At 51.2% G+C, this 25938-nt stretch overlaps 1 protein-coding gene across 3 annotated transcripts in view; it reads left to right on the top strand.

Moving 5' to 3' along the window:
• LOC123754332 (uncharacterized PE-PGRS family protein PE_PGRS54) overlaps nt 1-25938 on the top strand; it is a 139575-nt gene that overhangs the window by 65516 nt on the left and 48121 nt on the right. Inside the window, exon 1 of one of the 3 annotated variants that reach the window (XM_069326408.1) lies at nt 10480-10592. The exons of the other annotated variants lie outside the window; for them this stretch is intronic. The gene's annotated coding sequence lies outside the window, so the exon portion shown is untranslated. Of the gene's footprint in view, nt 1-10479; nt 10593-25938 lie in introns of those variants that run through there. 3 annotated transcript variants of the gene reach the window in all.

Here is a 25938-nt window from a genome sequence, read left to right as displayed (position 1 = left end):
GCACACGCACTAGGGGACACAGGTGGAAACTGAGTGCCCAAATGAGCCACAGAGATATTAGAAAGAACTTTTTTAGTGTCAGAGTGGTTGACAAATGGAATGCATTAGGAAGCAATGTGGTGGAGGCTGACTCCATACACAGTTTCAAGTGTTGATATGATAGAGCCCAATAGGCTCAGGAACCTGTACACCTGTTGATTGACAGTTGAGAGGCGGGACCAAAGAGCCAGGGCTCGACCCCCGCAAGCACAACTAGGTGAGTACACACTAGAAGGTGAAGGGACGACGACGTTTCGGTCCGCCCTGGACCATTCTCAAGTCGATTGTCGACTTGAGAATGGTCCAGTACAGATGGAAACGTCGTCGTCCCTTCACCTTGTAGTGTGTGGTCTGGTCAACATACCTTAACCACGTTATTGTGACTCCTCGCCTGCAAGCCTGTATATCTTTGCTCATTCATGGCAGCTTTGTTTACGTATATTAACCTTGATGAACCGTGAAGTACTGTACGAGGGTGTCTGTAACAATAATAACCTGGAGTTGGGAAGTTTTAAAGTTGTTTAATAGTTGTAAACAAAGCCGTCATGATTGAGGCAAGATGTACAGGTTTCGTTAGTGAACCAATATATCCCCCACTAAGAATTAAAGGTTCTATAAGGGCAATCTTCTTTTCTGTACCCCTTGTCTGTTCTCTTAGACTGGTTCGGTACAGCGGCGTCCTTGCTTCTAGCAGGTCCATGTTCGATCCCCGATGGTTCAAGTGGCTTGTCGTCGTTCCTTCACTCCGAAGTATATAGTCATCATGGCTTCGCTCTTTCCCCTGAGAATGTCCTTTCCTTTGTCTATCCGGCTTTCAAATATAATGGAATTACCAACAGCCCATATTTGTCTTCAACTGGGAGATTGATAATAAGGTCCTCCATTACCTGATCAGCCGGGCTGCAACGCTTAAGTCGGCCTGCTAACTGCCAGCACCAACAGCCCGGTTGATACCTGGAATCTTCATTGGACAGATAGACAAGACAAAGGGTAATAATACTGATAATAATGTTTTATCAATGTCAAACGGTAGAAGACATTGTGATAACGCGTCGGTTACTTCTGGTAAGAGGGAGAGCCAGGCTGCCAGGGGCCAAATTCACGAAAGCACTTACGCAAGCACTTACGAACGTGTACATCTTTCCTCAATCTTTGACGGCTTTGGTTACATTTATTAAACAGTTTGCAAGCATGAAAACTTCCTATTCAACTGTTGTTATTGTTATAAACAGCCTTCTGGTGCTTCGGAGCTCATTAACTGTTTAATAATTGTAAACAAAGCCGCCAAAGATTGAGAAAAGATGTACGCGTTCGTAAGTGCTTTCGTGAATCTGGCCCCAGCACACTGCAAGGGCCACAACCTCCCTCTCGAAGCAGGTGTAGGGGCGGCAACTGTGGACATCTTCCGTGATGACTCCAGCAACTTGAGACGAATTACAAGATGCTCTAAATGGTACGGGGAAGACAGTCACTATGGCCGAGGTGGCTGGCTGCTGCTGTAATACCTCCACCCATATCGCCCCGCAAGAGCATCCTCTGCAAGTAGCACTTAACTGTTTAAACTCTTGTGGTCACGGACGAGGACTCGTGTACCTTGCATGGGGTGTGTGGCGGAGAGTGGCGAGGCATGGGTCGAGTCTCACAGCACGTGACTTAGCCTCCAGATTACTTGCTCTCTCAACACTAAGATCAACACTCCATGCTGGTGAGCCACTTGACCCAACTCCACCACCATTTGGTGAATACTGAGGTATCTTGGCCCAGGTGAATAATCTCAAGTTTTCATCACAGTGATCGTATGACAGACTTGGTGGAAAGTCTAATTATTTCTCAGCATCTGTCTAGTTTGGCTCGTGGGACCGTGCAGGGTGTAGTACACATCAACGTCAAGAGACTGGCAGACAGTGTAGCATCAGCCGCTAACTGGCTCTGAGACCACCAATGTCAACATATTATGGAGCCTGGTGGACACAGTCAAAAAAATTTTAATTTTGCCCCGAGGGGCGAGTTTATTGGGCAGCGCCACTCATCTTGTGAGTGGACACACCGCCATAGCAGCATGTACAACACTCCCCAAGTAGCATTACTCTCTTCTAACAATAAACCAAGTGACTAACCTAAGTCAGGATCGGTCACCTAAGAACTTCTATACCAGGTCGAGACACTATAAGAGAGCGAAGGAACGGTGCACCTTCGACCATCGGGGAATTGAACGTCGACCCTGCAAGAACCTGTCCCGTCCTTGTACCGGCGATGCTAACTGGAAGAAAATTAGACACACATTCCTTCTTGGCACATGTTAAGCAAGGCCTCGAGGGCCACCACCACCAGTCACTCTTCCAGCACTCGTCCACACCTGCAGTTAATACAACACTGTGGCACCTTACCTGAGACAAGGCCAAGCATGCACATATATACCAGATATATATATACCCTGATATATACCATATACCCTGGAGATCAACACAATAAACAGTAATGACTAAACTGTGAGACTAAAGAATGGAAGTTGCTACTATATCAAAATACACTAACTAACACTGACTAATAACATGAAATTATATATCAATAAGTTTCGATATGCGCTAACTACCCGGATGGAACAAGCCCATACAGTTGTAGCGCGAGTTACTAACATTTGATGCGTCGACATCAAATACAAAATAATACTGGTAATAATTAAGGCACTTAAGAGTAGTGTGAAGAAGGGCAATAACAACCCCAACACACACACATACATGGAGCATGAGAGTGAGAGTGAGGGAGTGAGAGAGTGACGCCACCGCTGCCTATAGTGATGTAAGCTGCGCTGGTCGTGCCCTGCCCGCCCCGCCTCCCGCTAACTCCCTCACGCTTCCATCACATCATTACTGACTGGAAAAAAAAATTACCGCAACGTCACTATAAAAAGGGTCTGGTCCTGGTGGCCGTGGCGACGTGACCGTGCCCGCCGTGGCTCTAGTGGGACCAACAGTGTGGACCTCGTGTGGTGGTGGTGTCCTGTTGACTTGGCCAAGATGGTAACTGGCCGAGGACGCCTTACCAGAGGCCTGTCACGTCTTAGAGGAGACGCCGTTGTGTTGGAGGCGTCCTTAAACTACACGTAACACGATCTTCTCTACCGCCCAGGTATTTACCTCGCCTCTCACAAGAAGTTAAACACTCCTCCCAGGCATGTCTGGTCTCCCACGCATACCTTGCAACTCCTCAAGCGTGCAGGATTCCCCCTTCTTGCAGTCAACAGGCGATGCTTCTCGTATTTCACAAGGCGCAAAACGAGTTCTGCTTGAGCCTAGGACATCGCGTCTCTTCCTCAGTGGCTCTTCTGTTCTCATTGCCATCTTGCCTATTTCTTCCCCTCCCTCCTCCCCTGTTTGCTGCCTCCGTCAGTCGTCGGGTCCCGCTATATTTCAAGAAATAGGGAAGTTGTCGTTGGAAGGTCAAGCCAGGTTTTGATATCCTGGTGAGCTCGACCTGACCTGGTGACATTCCGTTAAGAGCGGACCACTTCTCTCAGCAAGGTCAGGCTGGCTGACGTCATTAAAAGCAGATTGTCAGCCTGGCCGGGGCGAGGTCAGGCCGGGGTCTGGGTATCCTGGAGAGGGCGGCGCTGTATATACCTCCCTGGCTGACACTCATGTGGTGGCTTTCCTTCGGTGTCAGCACAGGTGATGTCATTGAGAGCAGCTCGGGGGGGGGGGGGGGGGGGAATCATTCGTCCCCCCGCACAAGGCCAGGTCGAACCCCGGTAACCGTGCTGGAACATGACCTAATCACGCCTCGCCGTTACGGGTGAATCACTTCCTTCTCCACCACGGCCTCTCTCTCTCTGTTTAACACTACCCGCATTCTCCAGGTCCTTGGTTCGAGCCCCTCCTTGTAACTGATATCTGAGGGCAGGAGCGGGTGGGCCGCTCACTGAGGACCTCAGCTAGGCTACGACTCCCTGCTGGTGGCGGCCAAGATGGAAGTGAGATTGAACTAACATGTCTTAAGATTCGTTGCGTCATTCCTCGGATTAAATTTTACGAAATAAATCAGAAAATTGGTAAAGGAAAAAAATGTCTGGAATGTAAAGTACAGATGCGAAAATTCCGCCTCCCCCCCCTCCCTCTCTCTCTCTCTCCCACTCTCTCTCCCACTCTTACTCTCTCACTCTCTCTTTCTCACTCTCACTCTCACTCTCGCACCAACACCTTGCCCCGGGTATTGATTGTCCTGAGCCGCCCGTCTCCCCCCCCCCCCCCCGCCCCAAGGACACAGTGAGAGGAAGGATGCTCCAGGTATCCTTGTGAGGCAGGACTCCCCGTTACTCTCCCCGCTCCCCCTGGCCCGGGGTGAGGCAGGACTCCCCGCTCCCCCTGGCCCGGGGTGAGGCAGGTCTCCCCGCTCCCCCCGGCCCGGGGTGAGGCAGGTCTCCCCGCTCCCCCTGGCCCGGGGTGAGGCAGGACTCTCGCTCCCCCTGGCCCGGGGTGAGGCAGGACTCCCCGCTCCCCCTGACCCGGGGTGAGGCAGGACTCTCGCTCCCCCTGGCCCGGGGTGAGGCAGGTCTCCCCGCTCCCCCTGGCCCGGGGTGAGGCAGGTCTCCCCGCTCCCCTGGCCCGGGGTGAGGCTGGTCTCCCCGCTCCCCTGGCCCGGGGTGAGGCAGGTCTCCCCGCTTCCCTGGCCCGGGGTGAGGCAGGACCCCCCCGCTCCCTTGGTCCGGGGTGAGGCAGGACTCCCCCTTATTCTCCCCGCTCCCCCTGGCCCGGGGTGAGGCAGGTCTCCCCGCTCCCCTGGCCCGGGGTGAGGCAGGTCTCCCCGCTCCCCCTGGCCCGGGGTGAGGCAGGACTTCCCGCTCCCCCTGGCCCGGGGTGAGGCAGGTCTCCCCGCTCCCCCTGGCCGGGGTGAGGCAGGTCTCCCCGCTCCCCTGGCCCGGGGTGAGGCAGGACTTCCCGCTCCCCCCTGGCCCGGGGTGAGGCAGGTCTCCCCGCTCCCCCTGGCCGGGGTGAGGCAGGTCTCCCCGCTCCCCTGGCCCGGGGTGAGGCAGGACTTCCCGCTCCCCCTGGCCCGGGGTGAGGCAGGTCTCCCCGCTCCCCTGGCCCGGGGTGAGGCAGGACTTCCCGCTCCCCCTGACCCGGGGTGAGGCAGGTCTCCCCGCTCCCCTGGCCCGGGGTGAGGCAGGTCTCCCCGCTCCCCCTGGCCGGGGTGAGGCAGATCTCCCCGCTCCCCCTGGCCGGGGTGAGGCAGGTCTCCCCGCTCCCCCTGGCTGGGGTGAGGCAGGTCTCCTGGAAATACCTCGCTTGTAATGGTCAGACACTCACAAGGTCAGACCCGCACTCAACTAGGGTGAACCACACGCACACAGCTAGGGTGACCCACACACAGCTAGGGTGAACCACACGCACACAACTAGGGTGAACCACACACACACAGCTAGGGTGAACCACACGCACACAACTAGGGTGAACCACACACACACAGCTAGGGTGAACCACACGCACACAACTAGGGTGAACCACACGCACACAACTAGGGTGACCCACACGCACACAACTAGGGTGAACCACACACACAGCTAGGGTGAACCACACGCACACAACTAGGGTGAACCACACACACACAGCTAGGATGAACCACATGCACTCAGCTAGGGTGAACCACATGCACTCAGCTAGGGTGACCACACGCACACAGCTAGGATGAACCACATGCACTCAGCTAGGGTGAACCACATGCACTCAGCTAGGGTGAACCACACACACACAGCTAGGGTGAACCACACACACACAGCTAGGGTGACCCACCCGCACTCAGCTAGGGTGAACCACATGCACTCAGCTAGGATGAACCACATGCACTCAGCTAGGGTGAACCACATGCACTCAGCTAGGGTGAACCACACGCACTCAGCTAGGATGAACCACATGCACTCAGCTAGGGTGAACCACATGCACTCAGCTAGGGTGAACCACACACACACAGCTAGGGTGAACCACACACACACAGCTAGGGTGAACCACACGCACTCAGCTAGGGTGAACCACACGCACTCAGCTAGGATGAACCACATGCACTCAGCTAGGGTGAACCACATGCACTCAGCTAGGATGAACCACATGCACTCAGCTAGGGTGAACCACATGCACTCAGCTAGGGTGAACCACATGCACTCAGCTAGGGTGAACCACACACACTCAGCTAGGGTGAACCACACACACACAGCTTGGGTGAACCACACACACACAGCTAGGGTGAACCACACACACACAGCTAGGGTGAACCACACACACACAGCTAGGGTGACCCACACACACACAGCTAGGGTGAACCACATGCACTCAGCTAGGGTGAACCACACGCACTCAGCTAGGATGAACCACATGCACTCAGCTAGGATGAACCACATGCACTCAGCTAGGGTGAACCACAAGCACTCAGCTAGGGTGACCACACGCACACAGCTAGGGTAAACAACACACAGCCAGGGTGAACAACACACAGCCAGGGTGAACAACACAGCCAGGGTGAACAACACACAGCCAGGGTGAACAACACACAGCCAGGGTGAACAACACAGCCAGGGTGAACAACACAGCCAGGGTGAACAACACACAGCCAGGGTGAACAACACACAGCCAGGGTGAACAACACAGCCAGGGTGAACAACACACAGCCAGGGTGAACAACACACAGCCAGGGTGAACAACACACAGCTAGGGTGAACAACACAGCCAGGGTGAACAACACAGCCAGGGTGAACAACACAGCCAGGGTGAACAACACAGCCAGGGTGAACAACACACAGCCAGGGTGAACAACACACAGCCAGGGTGAACAACACACAGCCAGGGTGAACAACACACAGCCAGGGTGAACAACTCACAGCCAGGGTGAACAACACAGCCAGGGTGAACAACACACAACCAGGGTGAACAACACACAGCCAGGGTGAACAACACACAGCCAGGGTGAACAACACACAGCCAGGGTGAACAACACAGCCAGGGTGAACAACACAGCCAGGGTGAACAACACAGCCAGGGTGAACAACACAGCCAGGGTGAACAACACACAGCCAGGGTGAACAACACAGCCAGGGTGAACAACACACAGCCAGGGTGAACAACACAGCCAGGGTGAACAGCACACAGCCAGGGTGAACAACACACAGCCAGGGTGAACAACACACAGCCAGGGTGAACAACACAGCCAGGGTGAACAACACACAGCCAGGGTGAAGAACACACAGCCAGGGTGAACAACACAGCCAGGGTGAACAACACACAGCCAGGGTGAACAACACAGCCAGGGTGAACAACACACAGCCAGGGTGAACAACACACAGCCAGAGTGAACAACACATCCAGGGTGAACAACACACAGCCAGGGTGAACAACACAGCCAGGGTGAACAACACACAGCCAGGGTGAACAACACACAGCCAGAGTGAACAACACAGCCAGGGTGAACAACACAGCCAGGGTGAACAACACAGCCAGGGTGAACAACACAGCCAGGGTGAACAACACAGCCAGGGTGAACAACACACAGCCAGGGTGAACAACACAGCCAGGGTGAACAACACAGCCAGGGTGAACAACACACAGCCAGGGTGAACAACACAGCCAGGGTGAACAACACAGCCAGGGTGAACAACACACAGCCAGGGTGAACAGCACACAGCCAGGGTGAACAACACAGCCAGGGTGAACAACACAGCCAGGGCGAACAACACAGCCAGGGTGAACAGCACACAGCCAGGGTGAACAACACAGCCAGGGTGAACAACACAGCCAGGGTGAACAACACACAGCCAGGGTGAACAACACAGCCAGGGTGAACAACACAGCCAGGGTGAACAACACAGCCAGGGTGAACAGCACACAGCCAGGGTGAACAACACACAGCCAGGGTGAACAACACACAGCCAGGGTGAACAACACACAGCCAGGGTGAACAACACAGCCAGGGTGAACAACACAGCCAGGGTGAACAACACACAGCCAGGGTGAACAACACAGCCAGGGTGAACAACACAGCCAGGGTGAACAGCACACAGCCAGGGTGAACAACACAGCCAGGGTGAACAACACAGCCAGGGTGAACAGCACACAACCAGGGTGAACAACACAGCCAGGGTGAACAACACACAACCAGGGTGAACAACACACAGCCAGGGTGAACAACACACAGCCAGGGTGAACAACACACAGCCAGTGTGAACAACACACAGCCAGGGTGAACAACACACAGCCAGGGTGAATAACACACAGCCAGGGTGAACAACACAGCCAGGGTGAACAACACACAGCCAGGGTGAACAACACAGCCAGGGTGAACAACACAGCCAGGGTGAACAGCACACAGCCAGGGTGAACAACACAGCCAGGGTGAACAACACACAGCTAGGGTGAACAACACACAGCCAGGGTGAACAACACAGCCAGGGTGAACAGCACAGCCAGGGTGAACAACACACAGCCAGGGTGAACAACACACAGCCAGGGTGAACAACACACAGCCAGGGTGAACAGCACAGCCAGGGTGAACAACACACAACCAGGGTGAACAACACACAGCCAGGGTGAACAACACACAGCCAGGGTGAACAACACACAGCCAGGGTGAACAACACACAGCCAGGGTGAACAACACAGCCAGGGTGAACAACACACAGCCAGGGTGAACAACACAGCCAGGGTGAACAACACAGCCAGGGTGAACAGCACACAGCCAGGGTGAACAACACAGCCAGGGTGAACAACACACAGCTAGGGTGAACAACACACAGCCAGGGTGAACAACACAACCAGGGTGAACAACACACAGCCAGGGTGAACAGCACACAGCCAGGGTGAACAGCACACAGCCAGGGTGAACAACACAGCCAGGGTGAACAACACACAGCTAGGGTGAACAACACACAGCCAGGGTGAACAACACAGCCAGGGTGAACAGCACAGCCAGGGTGAACAACACACAGCCAGGGTGAACAACACAGCCAGGGTGAACAACACACAGCCAGGGTGAACAACACAGCCAGGGTGAACAACACACAGCCAGGGTGAACAACACAGCCAGGGTGAACAACACAGCCAGGGTGAACAACACAGCCAGGGTGAACAACACAGCCAGGGTGAACAACACACAGCCAGGGTGAACAACACACAGCCAGGGTGAACAACACACAGCCAGGGTGAACAACACACAGCCAGGGTGAAGAACACACAGCCAGGGTGAACAACACAGCCAGGGTGAACAACACACAGCCAGGGTGAACAACACACAGCCAGGGTGAACAACACAGCCAGGGTGACTCACGCTAAGTGTGCACTATTTATTTTGTTACATTTGGACGAACGAAGCATAGAAGGAAAAAGAGAAAGTAGAGTGAAGGAGACCTTTAGTCTCTGTCATCCCCCTGTCTGGGGTCTGTCCGTTTCACCGTATGTTAGTCTCCACGTCGTCTGGGTCTGTCAGTCGTCTGTCTGTGAGTGTGTCACAGTCTGTCCCGTCTGTGTCGCCTGTCTCAGTCTGGTCCAGCATCTGTCCGTCTGTTTGCTTCGCCCCCTGCTCCGTCTCCCTCTCCGTTTCACCATCTTCCCGTCTCCCTGTTGTCTGCCCGTCTCCCTGTTGGCTGTCAGTCCATTCACAGTGCTTGACAAAGGGGGCAAGATAACACATTTTGCTGGAGGACCTTGAGTACTGTCACTGTGGTGTGCGTCCCCTCCCCGGGTGTCCGCTCCAGCCTCGACCACAGTACACAGGGCGCCAAACTGGTCGGCTACCCCGGAAAATTCCATTGCCAGTGTTAGTCGCCCATCTCCGATAGTCCCCTTAGGCCGTAGACGGTCTAGTAATCCGGATAGGTCTCCGGTGTTGGTCTGGTCGAGAGGGGGCCTCGCCCCCTTCCTCACATACCTCCGGAGAGGTTGTATGGAGGTGAGGAGGCTTTGAGGTTAAATCAAAACGCCTTTGGTTGGGCGTCTTGATTTAACAGACTGGGGCGACGAGTCCGTGAGGAGCCTGACAGGTGAGGTGCTTCGATAACGAAGGAGGATAACTGCGGCCCTCACACCAGGATGTGGGCTCCTAGGGGTCCCTCGTCACCCCTCATGGAATAAAACCTGACGTCACCAGGCGTGCTGATGCTCCTCCTCCTCCTCCTATATTGACCCCCCCCCCCATCTCCCCACCACCAGGACAGGGGTCAGAGGTCACGTCAGGGAGGGGAGTTGCTCACATTGACCCCTAGGTGAGGCTCCCAGGAAGAAGGAAGCTGCTCCACACACACACACACACACACACACACACACACACACACACACACACACACACACACACACACACACACACACACACACACACACACACACACACACACACACACACACCGACACGCACACACACACGAGCGCGACACATGCTGATGCTTACCTTAGAGCTCCTCGTCTGGGGGTATGTCAGTGGAGCTGCAGTGGGTGCTGGTGAAGGAGGTGTGTGTGTGTGTGTGTGAGAGACAGTGGTGCTGCAGTGGTGGTGCTGGTACCTCAGTGTTGCAGCTGTCAACGGTGTGTACCAAGCCTGGCTCTTGTATTACCGTGTGTGTGTGAGGGAGGGCAGGACCAACACTCCCTACCAGTGTTGCGACAGAACACTGACCATTTTAAATGCGTTACCCTGAGAGAATTGTAACGTTACAGTGCTGTAAATGCTGCGAGTGTTGGTGTTACTTTCGTGTGACTGACGGCTGTGACGACTCGTCCTCGTTATTATTAACACCAAAATAAACCTTTGAATGTTTGATAATTGTGATTGTAAGCGGGATAAAGTTTTACCTGAGATTATTAAGAAGACAAGAGACCAGGCGTCTCAATACGACTGTTTCTTTGTTGAAAGTTTTTGGTGGTACAATCACTGTAAGTCTTATATATGGTGGTACAATCACTGTAAGTCTTATATATGGTGGTACAATCACTGTAAGTCTTATAAATGGTGGCACAATCCATGTAAGTCTTATGGTGGCACAATCACTGTAAGTCTTATGCTGGCACAATCAATATAAGGCTTATGGTGGCACAATCAATATAAGTCTTATGGTGGCACAATCAATGTAAGGCTCTTGGTCGTACAAATAATTTTTGGCTAAAATTTGTACTAAATATTAATGTATATACTCGGATATATTTTGAATTGAAACGTACCATAAGTTATTCCAAATGATAAGTGATCGGCTGAAGACAAAATATATATATATTTCTTCATTTTGTGAAGTTTAATCTTTCAGTGTTAAAGTATTTTTATGTATCAAGATTGTCGTGTTTTTTTTTGGTAGTATTAAATATTTGTTTTAAGTCGGACGGGATGATTTCTGTTGGACAGCGCTGCATTGTCTCCAACGGATGGGAAGGGAGCTATCTGGAGAAAGCGCTATAAACCATTACGACTATATAGCACTTGGAAGGGATCAGGATAAGGAGTTGGGTTGTTGTTGTTATAGATTCAGCTACTCGGAACAAGTTCCAAGTAGCACGGGGTATGGTGAGCCCGTAACTTACCTGGCACAGGAGCGGGGCAAGTAGCACGGGGTATGGTGAGCCCGTAACTTACCTGGCATAGGAGCGGGGCAAGTAGCACGGGGTATGGTGAGCCCGTAGTGGACTTACCTGGCACAGGAGCGGGGCAAGTAGCACGGGGTATGGTGAGCCCGTAACTTACCTGGCATAGGAGCGGGGCAAGTAGCACGGGCTATGGTGAGCCCGTAGTGGATTTACCTGGTATAGGAGCGGTGTTAAGAGTTGGGATAGGCATTCCGAGTTGGGATGGGGCATCCAGGGCATTTCTCCAGCGAAGACAGGCCCCTGAAGGCGAGGTCTCCAGCTTGGGCACCAGATAGGGGCGCACCATATGGGACTTGGGCACTTCTATACCCTCTTTCATCTCCCCCCTTAATGTCAATGGTTGTTTGGCTGTTCCTGGTCTTTGTTATGGTGATCATCTCATGGTTTCTTGGGTTTTCCATTTGTGTTACCCTCGTGTATTGCTTATTATCTATTGACTACCATAATTGCAGTTTAGATTATGCAGTTCAATGTTTTTGGTCTCCGTATTGTAGAATGGACAGACATTCACTTGAGTTTGTACAGAAAATAATGACAAAGGTAATTCCAGGTATTAGAAACAGCCCAAATAAAGAGATTAAATAAAGCTTAATTTACATGCTCTATATAGAGAGAAAAGTAATGGGTGACCATTGAAATATAAATGGATCAAAGAGAATAACAAAAGGGATATGGAGAAGGTTTTAAATATATAAACACAAAATAGTACACGAACCAATGGAGACAAGGTTTAGATTCAGGAAAGACCTGGGTAAATACTGGCTCGGAAACAGCGATGTTGATCCATGGAACCAATTACCGGGTAACACTATAGACTGGGGCTCATTGCATTGTTTCAAGCGTAGGTTAGACATATATATATATATATATATATATATATATATATATATATATATATAATATATATATATATATATATACATATATGAGTTTTGGTGGATATAAATAGGAGCTGCCCCGTATGGGTCAATATGCCTTCTGTGATTTCCTTAATTCATATGTTCACACGACTCACAGTTTGTGGCACTCTTGCTGTGCTGTAATTTAGTGCCATTTATGGCACTAAATTACAGTGCCATAGAGGGAGGGGAGAGGAGACAGAGAGAGAGAGAGAGAGAGAAAGCTGAAATAATGGGAACATGAGAACCGGTGAGAGCGACCATTGTGGCAGCAACATCACTGGGAGCACATCACCACAGCAAGTTGTCAACAAACAAGAAACATGTCTGCACATGTAAACAACGTCTCCTTTAAGACCATCTACGCAGCCTATTATCGGGCAATTCTAAACCCAAACAATCCACATGTGTTCAAGCAAGCACAGAAACATTACAAATCACGAATGAAGAGGGTCCCTTAGAGGAGAGGCAGAGGAGATATGATCTCTACTGACAAACAGCAGAGAGAGAGAAAATTAAGAAAGATTAGGATAATTGGGGAAACCGGAAGTACAGGCGACTTGAAGAAGAGAGATTTAGATTCAGATTTCAGATTCTTTATTCAGGTAGAGGTCCATCCATTGAGTTACATAGATAACGATGGATTTAAAGATAGAGATAGTACATATAATACCTAAAGCCACTAGTACGCATAGTGTTTCGGGCAAGGAGAGAGGAGACGGGGCGTAGAGCGCTATGGAAGACCCTTACCATAGTCAGGGGTTGGCGGGCCAGTCCTATCTGCCCTATACTCCCTGACAAGGGCCAGCACACAGCAGTAATATGCTTAAATTTAAATTTTGCCCCGAGGGGCGAGTTTATTGGGCAGCGCCACTCATCCTGTGAGTGGACACACCGCCATAGCAGCATTTACAACACTCCCCAATAGGAAGAAAACCCGCTGGGTTGTTCATCCTGTCTGCTGCCACCATCCACCGGCCAGCAGCAGGGCTCTCTATCCTTACCCCACATGTCTGGAAGCTTTGCCCCAACCCCCCCCCCCCCTCCAACCTTACTGCTCTTGTGTCCGGCTACATTCTTCCCCTCCCTCCCACCTCCTCCTCCCTGTTACACAGCACTAAGCTCTCTCCCTCTCACTCTCCCACACACTTCTTGCACCTCCTCCTGCCCCCTCCCCCCCCCCCACCCAGCGTCGACTGTGGGGTAGGGGGCGGTGGGGGGGGGGGGGTGCTGGCTCGCTCGGTACTCTCCACGCCTGACTTTGGCAAGGTCACCCCCACACACACCCCCACACACACCCCCACCCCCACCCCCCCATACACACCCCCCACACTCTCGCTCCACATATACCATGTCAGTATATTTCCTTATGTCGGGGGACATTGTTGTTTAAGATTCAGCTACTGGGAACTTAAAGTTCCAAGTAGCACGGGCTATGGTGAGCCCGTGATGGACTTACCTGGCACAGGAGCGTGGCTGAAACTTCGTCGGGGGACAGCCAGCCAGTGTATATGTACATGTTAGGTTTATATATCGCGGAACCCCCCTATCACCTCTCCCCCAGGGTATAACTACCGATTAAGGATACAACACCACCACGGGCTCGCCATAGCCCGTGCTACATGGACACTTCCTTCTGAGTAGTTAAATCTAAAACAACACTCACCCCTGCAACCCCCCCCCCCCCCCCCCCCGTTACAAGAAGCTGAGCAACTCCTGACCACCAATTTACTGCTAGGTGAACAGACGCATCAGGTGATAGACAACGCGCGCCCAACCATTTCTATCCCGCCCGGGATTCGAACCAGGAATTCCTTATTTTGAAGGAGCACCTCGTTCCTGGACCCCAGCAGGACGGAGAAGCCACCACAGTCCACAATTTCCACACTAGATGTGGAAAGGAGAACATTGATGGTGGAGAGGCGGGGCTCCTGAGCTGGAGCCCGGTGGTGTGAGCACACACAGGTGAGCACAAACATTATATAGACCAAATATTTGGCGGGACCAAAGAGCCAAAGCTCAACCCCCGCACGCACAATTAGGTAAGTACATGCACCTGTGGGTGGGGGGGGGGGTTATTGGGTTGTCCGTACAAGGTTCTGCTTCCCCCCCCCTACACTCCATCCCCTCCCCCAATACACCCCCACTACACCCCCCCCCCTCCAGCACCGCACAAGAGGCTCTGCTGTCAAGAATTTGAAATTGTTTTGAAGGTGATGAATATTTAATTAGGAGGAAATGTTGGTAGAAAATTGGATTTGTCATGGTGTGTCTTTGACCCCTTGAGTGTGTGTGTGTGTGGGGGGGGGGGTGTGTGGGTGTGTGTGTGTGGGGGGGGGGGGTGTGTGTGTGTGTGTGGGGGTGTGTGTGTGTGTGTGTGTGTGTGTGGGGGGGGGGGTGTGGGTGTGTGTGTGTGTGTGGGGGGGGGGGGTGTGTGTGTGTGGGGGGGGGTGTGTGTGTGTGTGGGGGGGGGTGTGTGTGTGTGTGGGGGGGGGTGTGTGTGTGGGGAGGGGGGTGTGGGGGGGGGGTGTGGGTGTGTGTGTGTGTGTGGGGGGGGTGTGGGTTTGTGTGTGTGTGGGGGTGGGTGTGTGTGTGTGTGTGTGGGGGGGGTGGGTGTGTGTGTGTGTGTGTGGGGGGGGGTGTGGGTGTGTGTGTGTGTGTGGGGGGGGGGTGTGTGTGTGTGTGGGGGGGGTGGGTGTGTGTGTGGGGGGTGGGTGGGTGTGTGTGTGTGTGTGTGTGTGTGTGTGTGTGTGTGTGTGTGTGTGTGTGTATGTACTCACCTATTTGTGCTTGCGGGGGTTGAGCTTTGGCTCTTTGGTCTCGCCTCTCAACTGTCAATCAACTGGTGTACAGATTCCTGAGCCTACTGGGCTCTATCATATCTACATTTAAAACTGTGTATGGAGTCAGCTTCCACCACATCACTGCCTAATGCATTCCATCCGTTAACTACTCTGACACTAAAAAAGTTTCTTCTAACGTCTCTGTGGCTCATGTGGGTACTCAGTTTCCACCTGTGTCCCCTTGTTCGCGTCCCACCAGTGTTGAATAGTTTATCCTTGTTTACCCGGTCGATTCCTCTGAGGATTTTGTAGGTTGTGATCATGTCTCCCCGTACTCTTCTGTCTTCCAGTGTCGTAAGGTGCATTTCCCGCAGCCTTTCCTCGTAACTCATGCCTCTTAGTTCTGGGACTAGTCTAGTGGCATACCTTTGGACTTTTTCCAGCTTCGTCTTGTGCTTGACAAGGTACGGGCTCCATGCTGGGGCCGCATACTCCAGAATTGGTCTTACATATGTGGTGTACAAGATTCTGAATAATTCCTTACACAGGTTCCTGAACGCTGTTCTGATGTTAGCCAGCCTCGCATATGCCGCAGACGTTATTCTTTTTATGTGGGCTTCAGGAGACAGGTTTGGTGTGATATCAACTCCTAGATCTTTCTCTCTGTTCGTTTCATTAAGTACTTCATCTCCTATTCTGTATCCTGTGTTTGGCCTCCTATTTCCACTGCCTAGTTTCATTACTTGGCATTTACTCGGGTTGAACTTCAACAGCCATTTGTTGGACCATTCACTCAGTCTGTCTAGGTCATCTTGTAGCCTCCTACTATCGTCCTCAGTTTCAATCCTCCTCATAATTTTTGCATCATCAGCAAACATTGAGAGAAACGATTCTATACCCTCTGGAAGATCATTTACATATATCAGAAACAGTATAGGTCCAAGGACTGACCCCTGCGGTACTCCACTCGTAACGTCTCGCCAATCTGAGACCTCACCCCTCACACTGACTCGTTGTCTCCTGTTACTTAGGTACTCCTGTATCCAACGGAGTACCTTCCCTTTCACTCCAGCCTGCATCTCCAGTTTTTTCACTAGCCTCTTGTGTGGCACTGTATCAAAGGCTTTCTGACAATCCAAAAATATGCAGTCTGCCCACCCTTCTCTTTCTTGCCTTATTTTTGTTGCCTGGTCGTAGAATTCAAGTAACCCTGTGAGGCAGGACCTGCCATCCCTGAATCCATGTTGATGCTGTGTTATAAAGTTCTTTCGCTCCAGATGTTCCACTAGCTTTCTTCGCACAATCTTCTCCATCATCTTGCATGGTATGCAGGTTAGGGACACTGGTCTGTAATTCAGTGCCTCCTGTCTATCCCCTTTCTTGTATATCGGGACTACGTTAGCTGCTTTCCAAATTTCTGGCAGTTCCCCTGTTGCCAGTGATTTGTTATACACCATGGAGAGCGGGAGGCACAGTTCTTCTGCTCCTTCCTTTAGTATCCAAGGGGAGATTCCATCTGGACCTATAGCCTTTGTCACATCCAATTCTAGTAAACACTTCCTTACTTCCCCGCTGGTGATCTCAAACTCTTCCAGTGGTTCCTGGTTAGCTATTCCCTCTCTTATCTCTGGGATTTCTCCTTGCTCTAAGGTGAAGACCTGTGTGTGTACTCACCTAGTTGTACTCACCTAGTTTTGTCTGCAGGATCGAGCATTGACTCTTGGATCCCGCCTTTCGAGCATCGGTTGTTTACAGCAATGACTCCTGTCCCATTTCCCTATCATACCTAGTTTTAAAAGTATGAATAGTATTTGCTTCCACAACCTGTTCCCCAAGTGCATTCCATTTTTCCACTACTCTCACGCTAAAAGAAAACTTCCTAACATCTCTGTGACTCATCTGAGTTTCCAGTTTCCACCCATGTCCCCTCGTTCTGTTATTATTACGTGTGAACATTTCATCTATTTCCACCTTGTCAATTCCCCTGAGTATTTTATATGTCCCTATCATATCTCCTCTCTCCCTTCTTTTCTCTAGTGTCGTAAGGTTCAGTTCCTTCAGCCGCTCTTCATATCCCATCCCTCGTAACTCTGGGACAAGCCTCGTCGCAAACTTCTGAACCTTCTCCAGTTTCTTTATGTGTTTCTTCAGGTGGGGGCTCCATGATGGCGCGGCATACTCTAAGACGGGTCTCACGTAGGCAGTGTAAAGCGCCCTAAAAGCCTCCTCATTTAGGTTTCTGAATGAAGTTCTAATTTTCGCCAGTGTAGAGTACGCTGCTGTCGTTATCCTATTTATATGTGCCTCAGGAGTTAGATTAGGTGTCACATCCACTCCCAGGTCTCTTTCTCGAATCGTTACAGGTAGGCTGTTCCCCTTCATTGTGTACTGTCCCTTTGGTCTCCTGTCACCTGATCCCATTTCCATAACTTTACATTTACTGGTGTTAAACTCCAGTAGCCATTTCCCTGACCATCTCTGCAGCTTGTTTAAGTCCTCTTGGAGGATCCTACAATCCTCGTCTGTCACAACTCTTCTCATTAATTTTGCGTCATCCGCAAACATTGACATGTATGATTCCACTCCTGTAAACATATCATTTACGTAAATTAGAAAGAGGATTGGTCCCAGCACCGATCCTTGAGGTACTCCACTTGTTACTGTTCGCCAGTCCGACTTCTCGCCCCTTACCATTACCCTCTGGCTCCTTCCTGTTAGGTAGTTCTTCACCCATACTAGGGCCTTTCCGCTTACTCCTGTTCTGTTAACCTGTTCCTTATTTCCATTTTCCCACTACTCTCACGCTGAAAGAAAACTTCCTAACATCTCTGTGACTCATCTGAGTTTCAAGCTTCCACCCATGTCCCCTCGTTCTGTTGCTATTCCATGTGTACATTTCGTCAATTTCCACTCTATCAATCCCCCCCCCCCTAAGTATTTTATACGTTCCTATCATGTCCCCCCCCCCGTCCCTTCTTTTTTCTAGTGTCATTAGGTTTAGTTCCTTCAGGCGCTCTTCATACCCCCATCCCTCGTAACTCTGGGACGAGCCTCGTTGCAAACTTCTGAACCTTTTCCAGTTTCCTTACATGCTTCTTCAGATGGGGACTCCATGATGAGGCAGCATATGCTAAGACTGGCCTCACGTAGGCAGTGTAAAGCGCCCTAAATGCCTCCTTACTTAGGTTTCTGAATGATGTTCTAACTTTTGCCAGTGTAGAGTACGCTGCTGTCGTTATCTTATTTATTTGTGCCCCTTTTAGGTTTGAAATATATATATATATATATATATATATATATATATATATATATATATATATATATATATATATATTCTGTTAGTGTATTCTTTTATACAGCTGCACAAATGCAGCTGTATACCTAAATGTGTTAATACAACACAGTTTTTAGGGGCTTAGGTCGATTGAGTCTACTTTCAGGCGAACACCCCCACACAGCCCAGGTGAGCTGTGGCACCTGTGGCACCTGTGGCACCCGTGAAGCCTAGAGCCACGCCCAGGTGAGCTGAGACCTGTGGCACCACACACACACCACTTCATTAACCAAGCAGGTAAACACCAAATGTGTTTACTGACAAATGAGGAGAGAGGGAGACACACACACACATGACTCAACCTTGCGATTGTCTTGTGGCCCCTGACCCGGGCCATTGTGGACCCTGAACCAGGCCATTGTGGCCCCTGTACCAGGCCATTGTGGACCCTGAACCAGGCCATTGTGACCCCTGTACCAGGCCATTGTGGCCCATGTACCAGGCCATTGTGGCCCCTGTACCAGGCCATTGTGGACCCTGAACCAGGCCATTGTGGCCCCTGTACCAGGCCATTGTGGACCCCTGTACCAGGCCATTGTGGTCCCCTGTACCAGGCCATTGTGGACCCTGAACCAGGCCATTGTGGCCCCTGTACCAGGCCATTGTGGCCCCTGTACCAGGCCATTGTGGCCCCTGTACCAGGCCATTGTGGACCCCTGTACCAGGCCATTGTGGACCCCTGTACCAGGCCATTGTGGACCCTGAACCAGGCCATTGTGGACCCCTGTACCAGGCCATTGTGGACCCCTGTACCAGGCCATTGTGGACCCTGAACCAGGCCATTGTGGCCCCTGTACCAGGCCATTGTGGACCCTGAACCAGGCCATTGTGGCCCCTGTACCAGGCCATTGTGGACCCTGAACCAGGCCATTGTGGCCCCTGTACCAGGCCATTGTGGACCCCTGTACCAGGCCATTGTGGCCCCTGTACCAGGCCATTGTGGACCCCTGTACCAGGCCATTGTGGACCCTGAACCAGGCCATTGTGGCCCCTGTACCAGGCCATTGTGGACCCCTGTACCAGGCCATTGTGGTCCCCTGTACCAGGCCATTGTGGTCCCCTGTACCAGGCCATTGTGGACCCTGAACCAGGCCATTGTGGACCCCTGTACCAGGCCATTGTGGTCCCCTGTACCAGGCCATTGTGGACCCTGAACCAGGCCATTGTGGCCCCTGTACCAGGCCATTGTGGACCCCTGTACCAGGCCATTGTGGTCCCCTGTACCAGGCCATTGTGGACCCTGAACCAGGCCATTGTGGCCCCTGTACCAGGCCATTGTGGACCCTGAACCAGGCCATTGTGGCCCCTGTACCAGGCCATTGTGGACCCTGAACCAGGCCATTGTGGACCCTGAACCAGGCCATTGTGGACCCCTGTACCAGGCCATTGTGGACCCCCTGTACCAGGCCATTGTGGCCCCTGTACCAGGCCATTGTGGCCCCCCTGTACCAGGCCATTGTGGACCCCTGTACCAGGCCATTGTGGACCCCTGTACCAGGCCATTGTGGCCCCTAAACCAGGCCATTGTGGCCCCCTGTACCAGGCCATTGTGGCCCCTGTACCAGGCCATTGTGGACCCCTGTACCAGGCCATTGTGGCCCCTAAACCAGGCCATTGTGGCCCCCCTGTACCAGGCCATTGTGGACCCTGAACCAGGTTGTTGTGGCCCCTAAACCAGGCTATTGTGGCCGCTGAACCAGGTTGTTGTGGCCCCTAAACCAGGCCATTGTGGCCCCTGAACCAGGTTGTTGTGGCCCCTAAACCAGGCCATTGTGGCCCCTGTACCAGGCCATTGTGGACCCTGAACCAGGCCATTGTGGACCCTGAACCAGGCCATTGTGGACCCCTGTACCAGGCCATTGTGGACCCCTGTACCAGGCCATTGTGGCCCCTAAACCAGGCCATTGTGGCCCCCTGTACCAGGCCATTGTGGCCCCTGTACCAGGCCATTGTGGACCCTTGTACCAGGCCATTGTGGCCCCTAAACCAGGCCATTGTGGCCCCCCTGTACCAGGCCATTGTGGCCCCTGTACCAGGCCATTGTGGCCCCTAAACCAGGCCATTGTGGCCCCCCTGTACCAGGCCATTGTGGACCCCTGTACCAGGCCATTGTGGCCCCTAAACCAGGCCATTGTGGCCCCCTGTACCAGGCCATTGTGGCCCCTGTACCAGGCCATTGTGGACCCTTGTACCAGGCCATTGTGGCCCCTAAACCAGGCCATTGTGGCCCCCCTGTACCAGGCCATTGTGGCCCCTGAACCAGGTTGTTGTGGACCCTGAACCAGGCCATTATGGCCCAGGCGTCCCTCCAGGTGTGGGATTTCCTCCCAAACCTGCCTCTTAATTAATTAATATATTCCCCAGACATGACTTGGTAGACAAGATGCACCTCCAGGATGGTGTCTTTGGCTCATGATGTAACCCCCTGGGAATGTTCCTCCTAAGAGGAAGGTGGGGGAGGTGGGAGATGCAGCATCACTTACACTACACTACACACACAGATCTTGTTTACAGCATCACTTGCTGGGAGATGCAGCATCACCCTAGTATTCTCCATATAAACAGGTGATTATATAACAGCTAATCATATATAATTATATAAATTCCTTGAATTGTTATAATCCATATTCAGTCTTTTTTCTTAAATTACACAGCATAAACCACATCTTTCTCGTCTCGTTCCTCTACCTTCGTTTCACTAACGACTCTTTTAACTCGTTACCATCAAAGCCTTTGTCAACAAATACTCGTTTCCTATGATAGAAGCGCAGACCTCAACATGTGTCGCCTGAAACAGCCAACCTGACCTGCTCCCAACTATTCCTGCAAACCAAAATATATACATTTTTAATGTTTATATGAAGAAAAAAAGCTTGTTATTACCAATTGGGAGAACAAAATTGGTGAACAAAGTCTGAGGGTGGGTTGGGGGGGGGGGGCATAATTTAATTGACTGTGAAATATGTCACCAGCAACACAGACCAGCAACACAGACCAGCAACACAGACCAGCAACACAGACCAGCAACACAGACCAGCAACACAGACCAGCAACACAGACCAGCAACACAGATCAGCAACACAGACCAGCAACACAGACCAGCAACACAGACCAGCAACACAGACCAGCAACACAGACCAGCAACACAGACCAGCAACACAGACCAGCAACAGGTTTGACAATGGAACAAATCGACAGAAACTATAATATGTAAATTAGGTCATTGGGTCATCACCGGAAAAAGATAATGTGGCCCAGTTGCTCTCTCTCTCTCTCTCTCTCTCTCTCTCTCTCTCTCTCTCTCTCTCTCTCTCTCTCTCTCTCTCTCTCTCTCTCTCTCTCTCTCTCTCTCTCTCTCTCTCTCTCTCTCTCTCTCTCTCTCTCTCCCTCCCTCCCCCCTCCCTCCCTCCCTCCCTCCCTCCCTCAGAGTGGGGGGTCTGGTGAAAGGGTTAAAGAGGGGCCTCAGTTTAGCCTTTGTTGTGAGAGGTAAGCGCCTGGTCACCCCGGTCCAACAGGTAGGTAATCAAGCACTCCTTTAGGTCTCCCAGCCAGGCGTGCCCAACCGTTCCCGCCTTCTTAGGTGCTCCTCCGGGCCTCTAACACCTAGTTTCACGCCGTTAGCCTCTTGCCTCCTTATTCTCAGAGAAATGCTTTCAGTCTCTCTCTCTCTCTCTCTCTCTCTCTCTCTCTCTCTCTCTCTCTCTCTCTCTCTCTCTCTCTCTCTCTCTCTCTCTCTCTCTCTCTCTCTCTCTCTCTCTCTCGCCTCCTGTTCTGTATTTTACAATTCACTGCGTCTTGAGGAGTGGGTGAGGAGTGCTGAGGTCCTCCTTGAGGAGTGGATGAAGGAGTACGAAGATGTTGGCTTGGGGGCGTTCACGGAGGTGGCCGTCTGCTCCCTAGCCCAACCAGCACCGTTTATGGCAGGGGACGTAGCGGTCGCAACCCCCCCCCCCCCCCTCCACCCATCCCTCACACACACACACACACACACACACACACACACACACACACACACACACACACACACACACACACACACACACACACACAGTCCAAGATATGATGGACCTGGTCATACGGAAATGCCAGGAGGCCGAACAGCGATTTATACCAACAGTAAAGGAAAAATGTAAGAAGGAATATAATAACCCATGGTTTAATAGACAGTGTCAAGAAGCAAAACTGAGCAGCAGGAGGGAGTGGAGGAAGTACAGAAGACAAAGGACAGACGACAATAGGATCAGATGCAACAGAGCTAGGAACGATTACATTAACATAAGACGAGCGTCGGAAAGAAATTATGAGAACGATATTGCGATCAAAGCGAAAAAGCAACCTACATTACTACACAGCCATATAAGAAGAAAAATGTCGGTGAAATGACCAAGTAACATGACTAAGGGAAACATATGGGCATATACTGAAAGTGACAAGGAAATCTGCGAGGCACTAAATGCCAGTTTCCGTGGAGTGTTCACTTCCGAGCCTGAGCAGCTCCCATTGTTGGAAGAGATTACCCTAGATGAAAGACTATCAGATATAGAGGTGACAGCAGAGGAGATAATGAAACAGTTGACAACACTGGATGCAACTAAAGCGGTTGGACCAGACAAAGTATCACCGTGGATACTAAAAGAGGCAGCGCAGGTCCTCAGCGTGCCTCTGGCAAGGATCTTTAATGAATCACTGATGTCGGGAGAATTGCCCGATTTCTAGAAGAGAGCAAATGTACCGAGTTTCAAGAAAGGTGATTGGGAGGAGGCACTTAACTACAGACCTAACAAGCATCCCCTGTAAAAAAAAACTTGAATAATTAGGCTAAAACTGGTTGCACACCTGGAGAACATGTGGATTGTGAACAAACATCAACATGGGTTCTGGAAAAAGAAGTCTTGCCTAACAAACCTTTTGGAATTCTATGATAAAATAACAGGACAGATAAGACAGGACAAGACAGGATAAGGATAAGACAGGACAGAGATGGTTGGGCAGACTGCATATATCTGGATTGCCAAAAAGCCTTTGATACAGTACCGCACATGAGACTGCTATTCAAATTTGAGAGGCATGGGGAGTGAGCGGAAAGGCCGTAGCGTAGGTAAGGAACTACCTAACAGGAAGGAGCCAAAGAGTTACGGTAAGGGGCGAGAAGTCGGACTGGCAAACAGTAACGAGTGGAGTACCTCAAGGATCGGTGCTGGGACCAATTTTATTTTTAATATACGTTAACGACATGTTTACAGGCGTAGAGTCCTACATGTCGATGTTTGCGGATGACGCAAAGTTGAGATGAGTTGTGACAGATGAGGATTGTAGGATCCTCCAAGAGAACTTGAACAGGTTGCAGAGATGGTCAGAGAAATGGCTACTAGAGTTCAACACGAGCAAATGTAAAGTTATGGAAATGGGACTAGCTGATAGGAGACCAAAGGGACAGTACACAATGAAGGGGAACAGCCTACTTGTGGCGACACGAGAAAGAGACCTGGGAGTGAACGTAACACCTAATCTAACTCCTGAGGCACATATAAATAGGATAACGACAGCAGCGTACTCCACACTGGCAAAAGTTAAAACATCATTCAGAAACCTAAGTGAGGAGGCATTTAGGGCGCTTTACACTGCCTACGTGAGACCAGTCTTAGAATATGCCACTTCATCATGGAGTCCTCACCTGAAGAAACACATAAGGAAACTGGAAAAGGTTCAGAAGTTTGCAACGAGACTCGTTCCAGAGTTACGAGGGATGGGGTATGAAGAGCGCCTGAAGAAACTGAGTCTTACGACACTAGAAAAAAGGAGAGAGAGGGTGGATATGATAGAAACGTATAAAATACTCAGGGGGATTGACAGAGTGGAGATAGACGAAATGTTCACACGGAATAATAACAGAACGAGGGGACATGGGTGGAAATTGGAAACTCAGATGAGTCACACAGATGTTAGGAAGTTTTCTTTCAGCGTGAGAGTAGTGGGAAAATGGAATTAAGGAACAGGTTGTGGAAGCAAATATTATTCATACTTTTAAAACTAGTTATGATAGGGAAATAAGACCATAATCATTGCTGTAAACAACCGATGGTTCGAAAGGCGGGATCCAAGAGTCAATGCTCGATCCTGCAGACACAAATAGGTGAGTACAGACACACACACACACACACACACACACACACACACACACACACACACACACACACACACACACACACACACACACACACACACACACACACACACACACACATCCTTAATGACCAGCAGTAACGGGCAACTATAGATACAACAACAACAACAATAGTGAAACTTCTCAACCAGCAAACAAACCCCCCGCCCCCCCCCCCCCCTCACCCTCCCCCCCGCCCCTCACCACAGTGGTCTGGGCGAGACTGTCCATGTCCCCCCCACACCCCTCCTGGGGTTAAGGGGGGGGGGGACCTACTCAGTTTAGTATGGCCGGGGCAGATGAAGAGGTTATCTTCTTGAGGTTATCTTGAGATGATTTCGGGGCTTAGCGTCCCCGCGGCCCAGGCCTCCTTTTTGTTACCTTCCCCCCCCCCTCCCAGAAAGCAGCCCGTAGCAGCTGTCTTATTCCCAGGTACCTGTTTACTGCTAGGTGAACAGAGGGCATCAGGATGAAAGAAACTCTGCCCATTTGTTTCCGCCTCCACCGGGGATCGTACCCGGAACCTTAGGATTACGAATCCGGAGCGCTGTCCACTCAGCTGTCCACCCAGGCGAGACGGGTGAAGAGTGACGAGGCAGCAGGAGGTGGGGGGGGGCAGGGGGCGGTCTAGAGGGGGGGAGGGGGGGGGGGGGAAGGAGCGACGCTCTGAATGGCAATGAGTTTAAAATTTAAATTTGAATTTCAGTGTTAATTTTATAGAATTTACTGACCCGGGTTATATTTGGTGGTGGTGTATTTACTATTTGTATTTACTTTTTGTATATGTAGAATCGAGCTATTAGCTCTTGGACCCCGCCTTTGTAACCAATTTATTTTTTCCTCTATTATGTCTACTATGTATATTTCTGCGTGTGTGTGTGTGTGTGTGTGTGTGTGTGTGTGTGTGTGTGTGTGTGTGTGTGTGTGTGTGTGTGTGTGTGTGTGTGTGTGTGTGTGTACTCATCTATTTGTGCTTGCGGGGGTTGAGCTCTGGCTCGTTGGTCCCGCCTCTCAACCGTCAATCAACAGGTGTACAGATTCCTGAGCCTATCGGCCTCTATCATATCTACATTTGAAACTGTGTATGGAGTCAGTCTCCACCACATCACTTCCTAAT

The sequence above is a fragment of the Procambarus clarkii genome, chromosome 18 (genome assembly GCF_040958095.1).
Source record: "Procambarus clarkii isolate CNS0578487 chromosome 18, FALCON_Pclarkii_2.0, whole genome shotgun sequence".
NCBI lineage: Eukaryota > Metazoa > Arthropoda > Malacostraca > Decapoda > Cambaridae > Procambarus > Procambarus clarkii.
The sequence above is the reverse complement of the archived record's forward strand: the minus strand, read 5'-3'. Positions and strand labels throughout refer to the sequence as shown.